We start from the raw sequence: 15,869 nt of genomic DNA on the forward strand, positions 1-15,869 counted from the left end.
TATCTTTCTGAATTCATTGGTTTCTAGAACTTTCCATAAACAGTGTTCTGAAATCTAGGAAACTACTGGACACTATGTAAGCCAGACCAAGAATATACTTCAAAGTGTCTTAGATTTGTGTATCAATTTAGGAGAAACAATTGGTTTTGCCAAATCCTGAAATCAGGTGCTGGGAAGAGTATGATATCCCAATCTATATCCCCCTGGGACCACTATGGAGCCTTAAAAAGTTCTGTCTAATGGATAAATGATGCCTATTACCAAAGACTTCTTAAGTGACAACATCTTAACCACTAATCCCTTATATACCAAAGCGGCTGGAGAAGAAGTACACTTTAATTACACGGCACCAAATATAACTACCAATTTATTTTTTATCTGGAAAAAGTATTTTAAGAGGCTCTGAAAGAGGAGAGAAACTAAGAATTGCAAGATTAAAGGGTATTTAAATTTTTAATATTAAATCTTTCACACAAACTTTTTTCTTCTTACATGAAAAGTACTAAATAAGTTACATTTAAATGCCCTACTTATGTAAAAATAAAATTAAGTACTTCGCATTTTAGAGAAACTGGATAAGATTTAAAATATAAGGAACAGGAGTAAAGGATGAGCAGTATATCCAATCCAAATTACATCAAAACCCAAATGTAAAATATAAACAGAACTTACATTTTTCCTAAAAGGAAGTAAATATTCAGCACCAACCCCAGTAGATAAATTACACTGATGAGAAGAAATAGAGATGAACTAAGATTCTTGCTTTGACATATGTAAAAACAGGATGCCTTTCATGTTCATCTAAATGTTTAGGGATATACTGTTAGAAATGTATATTTCTACTTTAATGGACAGGTCAACTAAGAGAGATATCACAGTCATTTGAATTAGTTGTCTTCATACTGGGTAGGGCTTGCTTCTCTCTCCTTTTAAGCTTTATCAAGGTATAATAGATATAAACTACAAAAAATTACATTATTGTGTTATTGTATACATTTTGATGAGTTTGGACATAGGCATACACCTATGATATCAACACAATCAAGATCCTAAACATATCAATCTCCTCAATTTCCTTGTGTTCTTTTGTGTGTGTTTGAGTGTGTAAGAACACTTGATGCGACATCAATCTCCAATGTATTTTAAGTACCTAATTCTGTGTTAACTGTATGCACTATGTTGTACAACAGATCTCCAGGACTTACTCATCTTGCATATTTTTAAAGCTTCTTTGCACATGTAAAACATGCCATAAGATGTCCTATATTGCAATGGACAATGTGATTATTTTTAGGTCAACCTTGGCAAACCACATGAGAATCAGTGGCATTAAGGACAAAACTAGGTTCCATATTTTCTTCTTTGTCTCATGTTTTTTTAACACTCAAACTCCTTGACATCTTCTTGGCTGCTATGTGATGCAATTAGAAGTTGATGTCTGAGAATAGTGCTTAGAACTGGGAGGTTTGTGTGATCATCATTTTCTTCACCATATGACTTTTTAGAATCATCTGTAGTTCTTTGTGGGTTTGTTTGTTTGCTTTGTTTGTTTGTTTGTTTCTACAATCAGAACATCAAAGCCCTCTTCTACTTGTGTTGACTTTTCTAGATTGGCTTTTACAGATATTTTCTCTTTCTCTTTATGAAGCCAGTTCTCACCAATTGCCCACCATCTGTTGCAGTGGGGTGGAAGGGGAGGATTCATTTCATTTCATAAATTATACTTCCAGTAGTCTGCTGAGAAAGTTTCAGAATCTTCTTCAAGTGAATCTATATCACTCTCTCCTGCATGATTTGCCTCGATATACTTCATCATCTTCCTCTGAGAGTTATTCTTCTTCACTAAGACTATAATCTTCTGAATCAAACTCAACTTCAAATTCTACAGCAAAGTAATCTAAACCTGAATCTTGATCCCACCATCCGAATGTTCACTTACACCAGCATCAAGGTCTGGATTTGCTGGAGTCTCTGGATTCCCTGCTACTGCTTCTTCACAATATATCTCCCTTATTATACATAAAGTGAAGCTTTCATCAAAGAAAAAGAAATACTATCAGATTTCTGGTGCTTTCTTTTTCATTCATCAGGTAATTCATCTGAATTTTCATCTAGTCAGAAGTCATCTCTTCTTCTTTTGAATTCACCAGAATACTCTTTTATCCCAGGCTTGTGTGTGTGTGTGAGGACAGTAGGTCCAGAGGAGGAGGCCCCTGGCAGTGAAAGCAGCAAGACCTTGATCAGAAGAGTGAGGGCTGCCCACCAGCTGGGCTTCTTGCTCTATCTTTCTCCCCATCACTGAGGCTTCTGAGGTGCCCTAGTGCACCTCCAGGGCATTTATTTATGCCTGTGCCCCAAGGCCATGTAGTCCCACCAGGTTCCCCTTTCATTTTCAAAATTTCCCAGTTTTGGACACAAATTCGGTTTTCATCTTATATAAAAATCACTGGAAAGTAGAAGCCGAGGGAACACAAGGGCAGGATGGGTGCTTGAAGGATCATCCAAATGGGTGCAGAATTCATGGCCCAGCAACGAGTGGAAAATAGAGGGCTCAAGTAAGGATATTTATAAATGACTACATGTTATTAAAACATATTTTTATTTTTTTCATATTGAAAAAAATAATTAAATGAATGCTAAAAACTCAAATGTGAGTCCCCACACATTATAGACAGCAATTCAGTAGAACATCTGGGAACCTATATGCAGCAAGCATCTAATATTCACAGTGGTGAATGATTCCATGTGATGCTCCTCTGATTTAATTACCTTCAGAAGTCCAAGTTTGATTCCTTCCAAAATGTAGCATCTTTTGCAAGCCTAACAAGTTAAAAGTTTGAGCTGGAGAATAGAGCCATTACAAAATAAAAGTAATCAAACAACTCTTACAGATCTCCTAAAGCAATGATTCACACAGGATTTCACACAAAACTCCCATTAATGCTAATGAAATTGGGTAAGTTACAGGCTGAAACTCTCCCATACATTGATAGGTGAATAGTTCCCTGAGGTACTAACTTAGATGAGGGAACTTAATTTTCTCTCCACTAATCCTCTCTGGATGAAAAATAAGAAACAATGCTTCACAAGTTAGGTTTCTTTTTAAAGTAGATGGCACAAATTCAGAATCATTGGCGTGAATTTATCAAAAGCCACATTAGGACATCAACTAGCTCATTTTCAACCAATCAAACCATCTTCCATTCAGATGGATACCATTTGGTCTAAGTCTCAAGGAGTCAGTCTTGTTTGTGGCTCTGAAAATAACTCATTAAACCCATTCCATCTTGCTTCTTCAAGATTCTAGAAAAAGGAACTGTGCAATTATGTGAGGGAACTAGTTGAAAAGAAATAGAAATTCCTGATTGCCTTAGTATGAACTGACGAGTTCAGTTGCTGATTTAATTAGCTGCCTAGGGAAAGAAAGATCATGAAATGTTGAGTTAGAAACAATATAAGATCATTCAAAGACATACAAGTGATAGTACAGGTATAATTAAGCTTCTGGGGCAGAAGTGGTTGTGTGTGTGTGTGTGTGTGTGTGTGTGTGTGTGTGGTTCAGAGGTAGACACTTTTCACTAGCATGTGAGTGTTTTTGCTTAATAATAATCATTAGGATAATATCAATTTGGTTGTGTACAACTCTTGACCTATTCATCTCATTCATTACAACTTCCCAGGACATAGGCAGGGCTGTTGTTACTGTATTATTTTATAACAGACTGAGTAAGGCTCAATTTAGTAAATTACCTCATAGAAGAAAAGTGGTAGGTCCTCAAAAACACATATTGAGTCAAACAAATATAAATAAAATAAGTATGCTGATTTTGATGAGAGTTATGTCATAGAAAGTAAAGATTCTTAAAATCTCATTTAGTTTCCCCTTCTCTTTTCTACAACTAATGCAACTGAGCCTTAAAATGGAAATTTTCTAGACACCATTATCTAGGATCTTAATGTTGGAAGAAATTTTGGGGTACGTGTGTGGCTCAGTCAGCTGAGTGCCTGACTCTTGATTTCAGCTCAGTTCATGATCTCAGGGTTATGAGATCAAGCCCCACATGGGGCTCTGCACTCAGTTGAGGAGTCTGCTTGAGATTCTCTCTCTCCCTCACATGTGTGCTCACTCTCTCTCAAATAAATAAATCTTAAAAAAAGAAAGAAATCTAGTTTGTTGCCTTTTGATTAGTCATATCTAGAAAGTTTGTTGAAAAGAGATAAATCCCCACATACCAAAATATGTCTTTGATTTAATTATTTATGAGTACATAAATAGTTGTTACCATGTATTGCCTAGAGAAAAGTATCCGGTGCTTCTTATTTTGACTAAGACCCAAACTACATTGAATTTAAGCATCAGCAGACATATTTTGGTGAACCATATGGCTTTAAATAAATAAAATAAAATTTGCTGATTTATTAGACCTTAAGAATCAGTGACACTATACATGGTATTTTAAAAATGACTAGTCTAAAATCCATAGTTATGGCTGGATAATTTTTAGTAATTGATAAAACAAGTAAGGTGAAAATCAGTGAGCAAATATAAGACCTGAACAACACTATCAACTAATTTACCTTCATAGAGCAAAGGGAGAAACCCAACTGAATTCCTTTTTTTTTAATTGCACACACACTATTTACTAATATAGACCACAGAATCACAAAAAATTCTAGAATGAACATTGCACAATGTTCAGGCTACAATGGAAGAAAACTAGAAATCAATAGAAAATAATTGAAAAATACTCAAATACTTGGAAATTTAACAATACACTTCTGAATAAACTATATGTCAAAAAGAAAACAAAAATGGAATTAGGAAATATTCTGAATTAAATTAAAATGAATACATATCAACGTTTATGTGTTACAGCTTAAGAAGTGTTTAAAAAGCTATAGCATTAGATAAGTCTGGCTAAGCATTTATCAAACTAGTAATTCTTTCAAAGAATCAGCTCCTAGTTTTTTGGATGTATTCTACTGGGCTTTGTGTGTGTGTGTGTGTGTGTGTGTGTGTGTGTATTTGATTTGTATATCATTGATTTCTGCTCTAGTCTTTATTATTTCTCTTGTCCTCCTGGATTTAGGCTTTATTTGCTGTTCTTTTTCCAGTTTCTTCAGGTGTAAGGTTAGGTTGTATATTTGAGACTTTCTTTTTTTGCTTCTTGGGGAAGGCCTATATTGCTATGTATTTCATTCTTAAGACCATCTTTGCTGTATCCCAAAGGTTTTGAATTGTCTTGTTTTCATTGTCATTTGCTTCCATGTATTTTTAAATTCTTCTTTAATTTCCTGGTTGACCCATTCATTCTTTAGTAATTGTTCTTTAATCTCTATTTGTAATCCTTCCAAATTTTTTCTTGTGGTTGACCTCAAGTTTCATAGCATTGTGGTGTGAAATATGCATGGTATGATCTCAATCTTTTTGCACCAGTTGAGACCTGATTTGTGGCACAGTATGTGATCTGTTCTGGAGAATGTTCCATATGCACTCAAATAGGATATGTATTTTGCTGCTATAAGATGAAATGTTCTGAATATATCTTTTGACTCTATCTGGCACAGTGTGTCATTCAAAGCCCTAGTTTCCTTGTTGATCTGCTTAATCTGTCCATTGCTGTGAGTGGAGTGTTAAAGTCTCCTACTGTTATTGCATTATTATAATAAGTTTCTTTAAGTTTTTTACTAGTTGATTCATATATTTGACTGCCCCTAGGTTATAGGCATAAATATTTACAATTGTTAGATCTTCTTGTTGGATAGACCCCTTCATTATGGTACAGGATCTTTCTTCATCTCTTATTACAATCTTTGGTTTAAAATATAGTCAAGTTAGTCTAATCAAGTTTGTCTTGCAGTACCTGGATGGCTCAGTTGGTTAAACATCTGCCTTTGGCACAGCTCATGATCTCAGGGTCCTGGGATCTAGCTCATGTTGGGGTTGATGCTCAGTGGGGAGTCTTGGGGAGTCATCTTCTTCCTCTCCCTCTGTACTTACCCTCTGTTCATTTTTCTCTTGCTCTGCTCTTTCTCTCAAATAACTCTTTAAAAAATGAGGAAAATGAAAAATAAAATAAAATCTAGTCTGTCTCATATAAGGATGGCTACTCCAGCAACCCTACTATTCATCCATAGATGAATGGATAAAGAAGAGTGGTCTATGTGTACAATGGAATATTACTCACCCATCAAAAAGAATGAAATCTTTCCATTTGCAGTGATGTGTATAGAACCAGAGCAAAATAAGTCCATCAGAGAAAGACAAATACCATGTAATTTCATCATATGTGGAATTTAAGAAACAAAAGAGATTAACACAGAGGAAGGGAAAGAAAAATAAAATAAGACAAAAACAGAGAGAAAGGAAAACCATAAAAGATTCATTCCTAACTAGGAAATAGACTGAAGGCTGCTGGAGTAGGGGCATGCGGTAATTGAATGATGGGTGTTAAGAGGGCACTTGATGTAATGAGCACTGAGTGTCTTATGCAACTAATAAAACACTAGAGTCTACTCAGGAAACTAGTAATATACTCTATGTTAACTAAACTGAATTTAAATTAAAAAAAATTAAAAAACCATTTTCCCACAAATGGAAAAAAGGGGGCATATTAAATGTGAAAGAAAACGAAAAAAAAAAAAAGAAAATAGGTAGAAATAATCAGTGAAATTAAAAATGTAAAAGAAAATCAATAACACCAAAACCAGTCCTTTGAAAATATCAATAATAAAACTGATAAAACTCTGGCTAAAATGAGGCTGCTGTTGGCTCAGTTGGTTAAGCATCTGCCTTCTACTCATGTCATGAACTTGGGGTCCTGCAATTGAGCATCAGGCTACCTGCTTAGTGGGGAGTCTGCTGCTGTTTCTTCTTCCTCTGCCCCACCTCCCTTCTTGTGTGCATGCATACTTTCTTTTTCAAACAAACAAACAAACAAATAATAAATAAAATCTTAAAAAAAGAAAAACAAACTCTGGCCAAACTGATTAAGAAAAAAAAAGCAAAGACATAAATTATCAATATTAAGAACAGAAGAGGGAACATTACCTCAGGTACTACAGACATTCAAAGTATAAAGGAACATTATAAACAACATTATGACTATAAATTTGATAAATTACTTGAGAGAAACAGCTAAAAAAGGAGAATTTTATTATAAATAAGTTATAAATTAATAGTCCTCATTAAAAAAATAAATAGATTGACTTAGGAAAGGAAACAAAATGTACCACTGTGATAAATAATAACACCAATGTGTTTATTTAATTGTTTTGTTTTTATGCCTCAGCCTGACATTTTTTGGCAACATTAAAATCTATAGGGGTACTTAAGATTTAATCTCTTACTATCTGAGAAGGACACATTTATTTCCATACTCCTTCCTCCCCCATTCTTCTTCTTTAACAGATTTTGTCTTTAAGACAATGCACTTCCACTTTTGAACAGTTTCTAGTACAAGAGAAGCTCTTAGATATAAGAAATAGACCTAATAGTCATTTTCCTCACCTAGAATGTGGTGAGTTCATTGGGCTACCTTATTTAAGTTTTTTCTTAATTTGAACTTATGGAATTTTACTAAATTGTATCAAACTAGTATCTACATGGACTGACATTTTTTTAGAGATCTGAAATTATCACATTACATTTTGTACCTCATCACAGTTGTGTGCTTTGTGTGCTGGTAGTCAATCACTAATAAAAAGTAAAAATGCTTTCTAACATGAACATTAAGTATTCATTAAGTTATTAATTCTCCAATAGATCCAGGAGGAGAAAAAATAGATCAAGATAGTTTTTATTAGTCAGAGAGATAATAACATGATAGCTATAATTTATCGAACACTTGTATGTGCCAGTGTGCTCTGCAATTTTCATTCATTACTTAAATTAATCCTCATAACATCATTAAGACATGAGAATAATTCTTATTGTATCACAAGGATCTGATACTAAAGACTAAGAAATAATCTGCCAAATAAATTAGTGAAACTTAAGGGGGAAAAAAATCACCAGAGTTGAAAGTAGCTGTTGGGAAATTTATACATTCAAACCTGTATATAGGTGGGAGCTTAAATTAGTAAAACCATTTTTTATTAAGTGATTTCTAATATCTATCAAGAATCATAGAGGTGTTTTCATTTTGTTAGACTATCTGCAGGCCTAGGAACATACTCTAAAAGAATGACTCAGGCTATAGGAAAAAAAACAAAAACAAAAACAAAATCTAGAATTAATGGTATTAATTCAAGCAATAGCCACAATATTATATTATCTACTTAGCAATATTTAACAATATTTATTCAGAAATTTATAATATTTAATAATATGTAATATTTAATAATAATCAGGTAAAACATAGTCACCTGATTGTATGTTAAATGCAACATGGTATAAACATACATGTATATAAAATGAATGCATAACAGTTCTATGCATACATGTTCCTTGATTAAAACTATGTTGAGGGGCAGCCCAGGTGGCTCAGCGGTTTAGCATCACCTTCAGTCTAGGGCCTGATCCTGGCGACCCAGGATCGAGTCCCACGTCGTGCTCCCTGCATGGAGCCTGCTTCTCCCTCTGCCTGTGTCTCTGCCTCTCTCTCTTTCTCCCTCTTTCTGTGTCTCTCATGAATAAGTAAATAAAATCTTTAAAGTAATAAAAAACTATGTTCAAAGCATGATGCACAGACTAGCCTACAATTGGCTAAGAGTTTGATTTCTAGTATTTCCTACCACTTAAGTTATATTTCTGCAACAGTGAATTTCTTATAGTATCCCAAATGAAACTGTGGCATGTGCCTTGACTCATGGTATTTCTTTTTCCTAAAATGACCTTCCTATGCTTCCTGTCTTGAGTTAGCCCAATTTATCCCTTAAGATAAAACTGGGGAATACCCTTTCCTCAGGATCTTTTTCTGCCTCTTTTCATGAACACCTAAGGTTCCCCTAATCATTTTATCCCAGAGTCTTAGGCATTACTCTCTAAAATAGTCTCTTCATAGGCTTTGTAGGAGACTGCCATCTCCCTTGGGATCCCTTTTAAGCTCAAACACTATTGCATTTCTTCTTTATATTCCCAGGGTCTAACAAGTTCTGAGTGTGCAGGAGCACCATAAGCCTCTCAAAAACAGCAATGTAGGATTTGAAATGAAAGTGGTGTTTCTATTAAGGTAGTATGATTATATTAAGAAAATATAGTTCTCTTTTTTTCTTTTTTTTAAAGATTCTATTTATTTATTCATGAGAGACACACAGAGAGAAGCCGGGACATAGGCAAAGGGAGAAGCAGGCTCCTCATAGGAAGCCCAATGGGGGACTTGATCCCAGACCCTGGAACCATGCCCTGAGCTGAAGGCAGAGCAGACGCTCAACTGATGGGTCACCCAGGTGTCCAGGTTCTCTCTCTCTCTTTTTTTTTCAATTTCTCATAATTTTATACTGTGGTTATACTGTTTTTATAATGTTCTAAATATATGCATTTAAATGAAGCAAATACATACTAATGTCTGTCTATATTTGTAGCAGTACCACCACCCTTCAACCAGAAAATTTTAGAAATACCTAGAGAAATAGTTATATTTCATGACAAACTTTAAATGTTTATTTGAAATCTGGGGTTAAAGTTGAAGAAAAGCCACATTAAAAAAGCAATGTTGCATGCCCATAGAAGTCAATTCTATATGTGGTTGAAAAGTGTAGTAAAGCATGAAAACTGCAAATAATTTAGTCAAAGTATTGTCACAAAACATTGTGTATATAGCTGACAATAAACTCACTTAGCTAATAAAGCAAGCAAGGTATCCTTAAAAAAATAAAACAAAAGAAGGAAATAATAAGGGATGACATTATGCAATTATATATAGATATTCATATTCATTCCAAATATTTAGCATAATCATGCAATTTGTGTGCATCCTGTCCCCACCATAGATATACAACACTACTTGGAATCCCTGCAGTTGTGATTTCTGGGAAGTGAGGGAATAATAACAGTTAGGAAATTATTTTAAATTTCCTGCAGACACTTATTAAAACAAGCTTCTTAGGTTTGCTGCCCATCAACAGAGCCAGATGAATAGATGTTTTTTATCTTGAGTGGAGATCTGATTTAGGGAATGTATACCGACTAATTGATTGTTGGGCATTAAAACCAGAACAAAACATCAAAACCCGTGCAGGAATATTGAGCTTCTCTGGGGTGGTATTTCTCTTTCAAAATACCAACAATAGGATACCATCTGACACATTAAAAGTTCTGGAGGCCAAAAAGTTTATTTAAGGAACACTATTATGACACCCTAAATAAAGGAATCTCTAAGAAGAGAGCACTGAAAAAACAAGCCAATATATAGATAGAGAGAGAACAAAGGGAAATAACTAAGTTAAAGCACAGACAGGATAACTAAGCCTAGAACAGAACATCTTTGATCCTAAACACATATCCAGAAACCATCAAAGGCAAATGTTACAGGTAAAAGCAATAAAAAGGACTACCTCAAGAGGGAAGAAAAAGGCACATATTTAGATGCACTGTTAGAAGAGAAACGAAACCAGGCAAGCAGTGAAAGATCTGAAAATTGAAAGGGAAAATCAAATCAGTGGCTTTTCTGCCTCATCCATCTGCCGGCGCCGAGACAGCACACTTTGGAGTCCAATAGAGTGAAAACAAGATCGGGCAACTTCAGCAGAAACACATCCTCTCCATTTTTAAAATAATGAAAACAGTAACAGAGGCATGACCAGGAACCAAATGGAAGAAACGCCCGGGAAATTGCACAGGGGACAGTCAGAGAGGCAGTGAAAGGGAGTTTATTCATTGGAAGGAAAATTCAGCATGGCTGGACCAGGCCACATGGATCAATGGCCTGGAAGAAATGGGTTGAGAAAAATGTGAATTGGCTAATGATCACATTTGGTCAAGCAAGAAAAAGGGTTCTGGGGTTGCTTGGGAAGAAGTAGATCGAGTTTTTGAAGTGATGTAATGAGACTGTTTAAATTCTCAATCATGTCACTCAGAGCCCTCACCATCTACTCACAGGATTCCCCTTACAGCACCTCCTCTCTGACTCCTTGGCATGGCCTTCTGTCATTGTCACAGCTGCCTCTGAGAATAAATCCAGACCCTCTACTGTAGTTTAAAAGGACCTATGTCATCTGGACCATGCCTTCGTGCCAGCCTCTGTCCTGTCATTCTACCTGGTGTTGACTACACTCCAGCCAATCTAGTTCCACCAAAACTTGAAGTTCATCCATCAAATCCATGTTTCTATACATATTAGTCCCACTGAAAAAAGCTGTCTCCAGTTCTGCTCATATGGATATCACGATACCAGAGACGTTCCCCTAACTATACTGCCTTCCCTTCATTATCACATCACACTTTTAATCTCTTTATAAAATGTATTGATGGGATCCCTGGGTGGCGCAGTGGTTTAGTGCCTGCCTTTGGCCCAGGGCGCGATCCTGGAGACCCGGGATCGAATCCCACATCAGGCTCCCGGTGCATGGAGCCTGCTTCTCCCTCTGCCTGTGTCTCTGCCTCTCTCTCTCTGTGTGTGTGACTATCATAAATAAATACAAATTGAAAAAAAATTTATAAAATGTATTGATGTTTGAAATAAGAAATGCATAATTACTTGGTTACTTGAATTTTTTTTTCTTTTTTTAATGAACTCCCACAAGAATATAAACTCCAAGAAAGTAGAAAATCTGGTTTGTTCACTGCTCAATCCTAAGCAAGTAGAACAGTGACTACTATAGAGTAGGCATTCAATCGGTGATTCCTTAATTAAGGAGTTGATTGGCAGAACAGGGGTCACTCCAACCTTGAAGCAAGGATGAGGAAGAATAGATACAGAGTGAGGCTCACGTTGTTTCAAGAAAGGTGCTAAATATGTCATATATGTTATTTCATTGGCTCTTCCATAAAATCTAAGCTATAGTTATTATTTTACAGAAAACAGTTGAGGCTAAAAACAATGAAATAATCAATCGTGTAACTATTAAGAGAAAGAGCTTGGTTTCAAAGTGGATTCTGAATTCCATGTTCTACCCATTTCAACCACAATGACCCTTCTTTCTTCTGATCATGTCCTTTCCTCATTAGCTTACTTTGCAACATCTTCCACGAAGCAGACTATAATAAACATCTGTCTGATGTTTATAATAAACATCCACTGAGGGACATCCTGTTCTAATCAATTAGACTCTTCGAAAAAAAAATGCATTGACTCCAGATACTGGCTATCACTTTTATGTATCTATTCTATTCCTCTGACTAAGCAACAAAGGCTTTCAGGGCAATATTGTTGGCTATTTCTTCTTTGCCTGCCCTGTGTTACCTCTGGCTCTATTCTACCCCCTGCCCTTCCATGACCCCATTACCCCTATACCCTGCCCCCAAGCCCTTGCCTTCTCTTATCCCCTGCCCTCCTATGCCTCCTTGTGTCCTTTATCCCCTCCTCTGACTAGGAGCATAATTCTCTATACCTCAAGAAAGATAAGCTCAATAATAAGTCTACATTAAAACAGAAGAAATTACAGTAAATAAACTTCCTTATTCCAGATTCATGTTCATCATTTGTATGATAATGGCTGGAAAAATGAATAGGGCTACAAAAGTATTGAGAGTAAGTGACATCCTCAATTGCTTCATTTGTCCTCACTTGGTGACACAGTCTTCTTCATGGTTCTAAGGTCATCTCCCATTGAGAAACAATTTGCCTTGTAGTTACAAGCATGTGTCTCAGAGAAACACAGACCAGAGTTCACATTCTGACTCTTCCTAATTTATCTCTCTGTTTTACCTGTTTACTTGTCCAGTGTTAATATGCATAATACTGATAATTTATAAATATGATGGACACCACTAGTTCTCACTGATAACTGGATCTCTGTTCCTTGTCAAACTAGAAAGGACTGAGATTGTAAAGCAAACCAAAAGTTTATTTGGGGTATTGAAGAATTAGAATCCAGAAGACAAAGACACAGGAGGAAACTGAAATGTGTTCCAAGGCAGAAAAAAGAAAAAGGTTGATAAAGGCAAAAGCTGCAGGCTTATGTAAGTTGTTTTGAAAGAATTATGATTGGCATAGGCAAAAATAATTAACAGTTTGGATAGGATAAGTCACTATGCCAACTGGTAGGTTGGAGTTCAGTGAAATAAGCCTCAGTCTGAGAATTGCATCGGGATGTGGCAGTTTATGGTTGGCATAGTCTAAATGTTCATGTTTTACCAGGTGTGGACATGCATGAGACTAAGCCCCCTGTTGGCCTCCTAGCTCTATTTTAGAGTCCCTTGACATTCTTCAGTTCCTAACTTCATTTCAGGTGTTTCTGTTCACACCATCTTATGCACTTTTAGGGAGTCTGAGGTTCCTATCCCTTGCAGTTGGGTGGGGCCCTGTGAGAACCAATGAAACATAAGCAAAAACAATATATGTTATTGGCTGATGCCATGAAGAGCTCCATGAGGGTCTCTAATCTCTTCTTCCTCTGCCACAACAATGGCAGATAAAGCTTGGTGCTCACATGGCAGAACCAAAAGACAGAAGCTGCATGGGTTACTGAGTTTGGGTATAGTGATGAAGTGGCTTGCAGTATTCTTCAGATTTTCAGTATACTTCATATAAATAGGTTTGGTAGCAGGTAGTGGTGAAATACTTGTGTTAAGTCAATTAAATCAGTTCTGTTGTTGTTGTTATCACAGTATATTCTGATACACATGTACAAGAAAGTTAACTCATCAGGTCTGAATTCCTTAAACCATGCACATTCCCAGAAGAATAGCCTTGAGTGGCCCTTGGAGGGCTACTGGGAATTGAATGCTTGTAATGTCCCACTGATAAGAGTGTGTTGCATGCTTGGAGTTTTGAAGGAAACAATATGCAGTTTGTTTAGATAGTTTATGCAAACAATGTGATTTATGGTGGATACCTGCTCAGTTTTTGGAATTCTGCAGTTTTGGTAACTGCAGTCAGTCATGAAGGTATTCTATACTTTATGTGTGATTCTCATTAAAAACTCTTAGGTTCAAGCAAACTTTCCTGGTAGACAGCACTTCATACATGTAGCAACAGCTTATAGCAGAAAGTATTAAGTGTTTCCTGGTTGATTCCATTCCATTCAAGAGAAAACTCTTAAAGTTTGCCCCTAGTTTCCTCCAGACTTTGCCTGATGTACCTATTTTGTTGATTCTGATTTGTATCTTTTCACAGTAATAAACCATAACCATGAGTATAATGAGTTATGGGTTCCATTAGTCCTTTTAGTGAACACTAGACCTGGGAATGATCTTGAGAACAACCAAGAAACTCCCCTAATACAGAAAATTAGTACTGGAGGTGAGATGTTCTCATAACAAAAACCTCAAATGTGGCATTGCTGTTATAGGTATCTGGAAATATGGTGATTTATAATAAGTGATAGAACATTTGTCATATATGACAGAGTGGTAAAATTGTTGCCTGGTGTAATTTTGAAAGTTAAATAATGTAGACAATGAACTTGTCTTCTTAACCTGAATGTCTAGAGCAAAAAGCTGGGAAAGAGTATTTTAATAGTGTATTTTGGATGAAGTTGGCCACATTATATAGGACATTTCAGGAAACTGATCAGTTCAGGAAAGAATTGGCTATATAGAATGGTGGAATTAGAAACATTCTGGATTTTCCAATATTGGTGAGATGACTGCTTTTGATTTCAAACTATAAGTGATGAACATTACAGTGGCTTTGAAAATTAAAAAAAAAAAAACCTATAAAACTCAGCTATGCAACAATAATAAAAGTCTCCCCACATTTTGGTAAAGTTTCTCAAAAGACTGAAGTGCTTTGAAACAAATCAGATTAGGGTTCAATGCCCAATAAATTAACATCAATTTTTAAAATAGCTAGAGATAAATATCAGATTTATGATGTAGATTTTTTATCTACCATTCAAAACAGACTCAATAAGTTGATAGAGAAAAGTAAGGGAACAAAAAAAATCAATAAAATTAGAGAAAAAACCTGGAATTGAATATCTGTAAAGGATATTTTTAAAGCAACTGTGGTTTTGGTTACTGGTACAAGGATCTGAATGGATCTCAATATACAAAAGCCCTGCTCTGTGTGTGTGTGTGTGTGTGTGTGTGTGTGCATGTGTGCAAGTATGAGTGTATCTGTGTGCTTATACAGTATCGTGTTGCTAGAGAAACTGGTAGCCTTGATGGAGAAAGCCTATGATTCTGAGACTTAAAAATGACCTTTGCATTTATCAAAAACAATGATTATGTTCAGCAACTCCTGGAATCACATCTAACAATTCCTGGAACAATCCATTTAACTCAGGAGTATAAAGACAATAGAAATAAATGAAACATTACAGATTGATATCAGAGCAGGGTTTGAATCCAAGTTCCATTATGGACTAGCCATGGAACACTGGGCAATTTAAACAGGAATAATTATAATGCCATTTCAAAAGGCTATTGTGAGGATTAAATGCATGCAATTGCTTGGTATAATTTCTATCACATAGAAAGCATCCAATAATGTTAACATTCATTGACAAAATGATCCTTGGGCCCCCATGCTTCCACAGGCAGGTAGTGTATTGAGAAACTGTTATAGTCTCTATGAAAATCTTATTCCTCCAGGTCCACTTCAGATATAGATGTGAGATAAGGCAAAAATGCTTTTAGAAAATGGAACTAGGAGGCTGCTAAGGACACTGGAAAGGGAACTTCTGGGAGAGCAGGATAAGAATATCATCAAGGAATATTCTCTACCTTCAAGATAGGTTCACACAACGTTTGCCCATTGGGATTTCAGAATTTATAAGGACTGATGACTCATGTGTCTTTCATCTTTCCTTTCAGAATGAGA

At 35.8% G+C, this 15,869-nt stretch overlaps 1 pseudogene; it reads right to left on the bottom strand.

Moving 5' to 3' along the window:
* Positions 1 to 1,220: 1,220 nt before the first annotated feature.
* The window catches only part of LOC121491885, a 38,093-nt pseudogene continuing 23,444 nt past the window's right edge, over positions 1,221 to 15,869 (bottom strand).

The sequence above is a fragment of the Vulpes lagopus genome, chromosome 5 (genome assembly GCF_018345385.1).
Source record: "Vulpes lagopus strain Blue_001 chromosome 5, ASM1834538v1, whole genome shotgun sequence".
Classification (NCBI taxonomy): Eukaryota; Metazoa; Chordata; class Mammalia; order Carnivora; family Canidae; genus Vulpes; species Vulpes lagopus.